Genomic DNA, 5164 nt, shown 5'->3' with positions numbered 1-5164 from the left:
CGGGCCGGGCTGGAGGAGCCCCCGCGGCCTAGAGGACCCGGCCGGCCCCGAGCGGGGGTGGGGACGGGCCCAGGGCCTGCCCTAGAACCGGCTCGGCTCCGAAACGGGGGCAGAAATGGCTCCGACCGGGGATCGCTTGTAATTTGCCCTCTTCTGGATCCCGGCTTAGTCTTTCCACGGTCCTTTCGGGGGAGGGGGGAAAACAAACCGATCGCAACACGTGTGGTTATTTCACGACATTCCTGGCGTCTCCGTCTTCGTCGTTTGTCGCCTTTTAAATGGGGGGGGAGTTTTCCTGTGCTCCTTATTCCCGCATCGGTGAGAGAAAGCGCGCACGCTCCTGTTGGGCGCGGGACGATACGGTTCCGGTAGGAAAACCAGATCCTGCATAGAAATCTCCTAAAAGTCGAGCCTGATTCGCTTATTCGTGACTGACTGGCTGTGATGCGCATCGCGATGTCTGGGGTTATTCCCATTGGGAAAGCGAGTACAGTTCAAGGTAGCTTTTCACAGGGGGCCGAGCGCTAAAAACGCCGGCAGCTTCAACTCGTGAGATGTTGGTGCCAAGGGCGGATGGCGGGGCAGCCATGAGGGGCCTGATCCTGGTGGTGGAGCCCCAGACCCTTCCCTGCCATTCCCCGCCCCCCGGGACACGTGTGCCGAGCAAGATGCCTTCAAGCACCGTGCTCTGGTTGCCATCCCATAGCTTAGAGTTATAACGACCTGCCCGCGAACGGCATCCTTGTCCCTGTGGTCTTTGCCGGTGGGATAATCCCAGCGAACTAACAAACGGATCCATCCGTAGGTGTGCAGCGCTGCTTGGGACCAACTCTAAGTGTCTCCACGCTTCTCCCAGAACTCTTTATTTCCATGCCAGTTTCTAGGGATTTCTTCCTTCTTTCCATAAAAGTGACTTGAGAAATATGTTAGTATGCGGAACTCTTCTTGTAGAAAGAGATGGTTTAGGACACGGAATGGAGAAGAAGATTCATGATAGATGCAAGAGAACTGACCTGTGTACAACTGCCTCGGTTGCGAGATCAATATTTGTGCGACAGAAAGAGAGAATACAGATCTAGTCTGAAGAGTGACTCTAAAAATATCACTTCCTTAATCGCCAGATGTGCGTTTTTGTTTGTTTAGGAGGTTGTGGGGGGGTTGGTTTGTTGCTTCTTTTTTTTTTTTAATTTTGAGTGTGTGTGTGTGTGTGTGTCCTGAAATGCAGTTAAGAATCCATCTCCCATAACTGATTAGGCTTATGGCAAAAGTAAGTTCTGCCATTAGTTGCATTTCTGTAACCCCACAGCAAACACAATTACATAATTATAACAGAGGAGTGTTCAACGTGCAAAATCCTTACTTGAACAGAACAGAACAGAACACATTTTAACTATGAGAAACCATGGTGACCATAGCACAAGCATTGATTTCCACCCCCACCCCCCCAAAAAAACCAAACAAACAACCAAACCTTGCACACTTTTCTTTCCAAATTTGGGAAATTTTATCTGAAAGTCATGAAGCAACAATCTGCCTAGATCTCAGGGTGCCATTTTTTTTTTATTTTAGGGTTTTTCTAATATAACCTGCCCTCACTTAAATGCCCTAGGAGGCTTGTTTTTTTTAAAGTATGTACCTTCTGGGATGATAGTAACTGATAATCTTCAGAAATCTCCCAGTAGGAGCTTTGACAATGGTTATTTTCTAAGTGGACGTATATGGATTAGTGGGATACTATGATAGCATAAATAACACCATAGAAATGTCTATAAATCACCCCAAGAAAAAATGTTGAATTGGGCATATGGACAGGGTCCAAAAATAGACCAGAAGAGCTAAAAAGTAAAGGAATTTTATCCCAGTTGTCTTGTTCAACACAAGCCACCAGTGACATCATTAGCTTAGTTCCATGCAATGAGAAGCAGTATTTTGAGCTCTTCAAATTGCAGGCACACTGATGTAGTGCTCCTCAAACAAACCATCCATTCCCGTAATTTGATTGTCCTGCTCTCCCCCAGGGTAAATTTGGGTTTCCAATAAAAAGTCAGCTCAAACAGTATCATGAAATATTGGCGTGCAGCAGTTCCCTTCATATCTCTTCTGCTATTCAGGAGATTTACATGTGATGGTCTTTACACAATATGCAGAAACAAGCAAGAATCCTCTGTCTAAAAATTTATTTTCACTTCCAAGTCATCATAGCTAAAAGATGCAGTGCTACTGTTGGGACTATCCCTTTATCAAGCTTTAATATGAAGCTACTTTCTTAAATCTGTAGTTGATGGTTACCAGAAGAGCAATGAATAAAAGACTGAACTACTTTCAGGAAGTAATTTAATACTAATAATTTGATAACTTAGACACCAAGTTATTGACCAAGATGAAATTCTTTCAACTCTTAAACTTCAGAAGAAAGGCTTGACAAGGCTATTTTCCTGGAAACCAGGACACTGTTTAAATTGACTTTACAGATGGAAAATTACAATAGATGCCTTAAAACTGAATTTTAAAATTCTATTACGTCTGCAACCAGTTGTAATGTACAGAACAACTCAGTTTTGTACTGAAGTGGGATACTTTAAATTATAATCAATATTGTTGTAAAATTAATATTAAATACTTTTTAACAATATACTCAGGAGTAGATCCACAAATATATTTAAGCAGTTAAGGGAAGTCCTCAAAACCCCCATGTAGTTTCTTAATTTTTCACCAATACAGACACCATAAGCTCTGTGTCTGCCTCGGTCCTGAGCTGCTCACCAGTCCCTTGTGCCTAAGCCACATTGGAGTTTTCCTCTGCCTCTGTGGCCTGAGGGGCCCAATCTGCTGGGCTTACTCGGAGCACACCTGCAGAATCAGTTGCCACTTTTGTCCAAGCACAGGGGCTGGAGAGGTGGTGGTGCTGCTCTCCTCTTTCATACCACGTCACAATGTGGGTGACGGGTTCAGTTCTCTTCTCAGCCTGAATGGGACTCCCAGAACTGCCACAACTCCCACCTCTCAGAAGAGTGCCCTAAACACCACGACCGTGCTATTCAGGGGACAGGACACCCTATGCCATTCCATTGAAGCTGGTTCACTATGAATAAAAAAAAATCAGATTTGTCAGAAGGGGAGGAAGATAATGTATTATTTTGTAGCCTAGTAGGTAGGGTAGACAGGTGTGAGGGGGAGGGACCTGGGTTCTGGTTACTGCTCAGAGGGCTGCTCTTGCATTTTGCATTAAATGGTCATGGCATGAAATACAGAAGCAGTTCTTGGAGTCTGTATACAGACCACTTGTCTTTCTCTTCTGAGGCAAGTGCCCTAAACCTTGGGTGAGGAGGTAAGTGTGACTGATGAAGTAAATTTAATCCTTTTCTGCAGTGTGGAACAGCTGTACCCATAGAGATTGGAAGTGCCTTCAGGCACTCTTCTGGGAAGTAGGAAATGTAGAATTGAACCATCTTCAGTGAAGAGGAAGTTGAACCAGTATTTCCTACATCCTGAGTTCATTCTCTGGCCACTGGGCTACTATATAGAGGTTGTGTTGCTGTTCCCCTTCTAGCTGCTTTTTAAAAGAAAAAGGATGATCCTGCTTCATGTTTCAACTAAAGGGTCCCTAACACCAGGAGAGGGTTGAGGCTCCATGCAGCCTGGAGTTAAGCATCTAAGCCCAAGAGGAGGACAGGTTGCAGTCCTGCTGCCAGAGTTTCTGACTAGACACTGAGGCAATCCCTGGTCGGTACAGTGGTTATTGATTCTCATTTTAAGTGCCAGATTCCCCATACCTTGCATAGAAAGCCCACAGAGGATGCCAGGCATCTGAAAGCTGCATGCTGCAACCTCTTACGGATCTAATCCTTAGGCCTTAAAAGTTGAGTACACTTATTAAGAATTTTAAAAGGGCCTTCTCCAAAGCTCCATGAAGACAATAGGCTGACTTTCAGTGACCATAAAGAAGATGGTGATGTTTAGTAATCATAAGAAATGGCTTAAAATATGGACTCCTTACACTTTGCTACTACATTCATTTAGTGATCTGCGAAACCATTTAATAACAAAGACAAGTTTTCTGACTTTGAAATTATTTCATCAAGTAGTTGAATCAAAATGTTTATGACTTAAACACAATCAGGTAAACACAGGGAGGCTTTAATTCCTCTGCAGTGTTGTAAACTCAAATGCAACAGCATTTTGCTACTGCAGCACAACTGTAAAGTGAAACTTGGCTCCCATCTATCCCAAATGTAAAAGTTGCATAATCAGTAGAATACAGTAAATTTAGACTTATGCAATCTTCAGTTATAATAATCTAAGGATCTAAGGTGTTGCTTTTAATAATACACTATCTGGTGAAAAATCCAAACTGTTTAAGACTATTTTTACCTAGTAGTAAGTTAAGGCATATTTGTCTCTTCTTCAATTTATATACGTTGTATGTTTGACAGCATTCTGCCTAGCCATTTTCTGTGTTGTATTTTCTGGTTTATTTCAGAGCAGTGGAGCAGAGACTTGTTTTTTGTGTTTTTTTAATATTTTGAAGCCATCTGAAAGATCAAGGGGACTCGAGGGTAATTGTACTACCTGAAAATATTTCCTTTTTTTTTTTCTTTTCTTTTCTTTTTTTTTTAAAGCTGGCAAGCCCTTCACACATGATCTTTGGTAGGCACTGTCATTCATTTTTTTCAGTTTTGAGATTATTGGAGCCAGCTTGCCTTTCAGCCAGACATCTCCAAATGATGTTCCTTGTCAGAAGAACAAGAGTCAGTTCTTTTTTGTTCCTTTACACTTGAAGAATTGACATGATAATTAGAGAATTTTAGTTAGAATCCTTTCTGAACATTCTGGAGCACAAGAATGGCAGAAGAGTTGGTGTGCTTGAAACAAGAGTATGGAAGGCCTTGTCAGAATATGGCTTCTTGAAGTCTGAGGAGTTGTGAGCCTTCCCCAGCTGTTGCTGATTTAATTAGATGCCTCCTTGTAAAGAAATCTGAAGGTCAACACATGCTCAATAGAATCCATGTCATAGTTTCATAGTTTCTAGGGTCGGAAGGGACCTGAACAGATCATCTAGTCTGACCCCCTGCCATGGCAGGAAAGAGTACTGGGGTCAAACAACCCCAGCAAGGTGTTCATCTAACCTCCTCTTAAAAACCCCCAGGGTAGGAGCCTGCACCAC

Source organism: Crocodylus porosus, unplaced genomic scaffold (genome assembly GCF_001723895.1).
Source record: "Crocodylus porosus isolate Cpor-Errol unplaced genomic scaffold, CroPor_comp1, whole genome shotgun sequence".
Classification (NCBI taxonomy): domain Eukaryota; kingdom Metazoa; phylum Chordata; order Crocodylia; family Crocodylidae; genus Crocodylus; species Crocodylus porosus.
Note: the sequence above shows the minus strand (reverse complement) of the source record.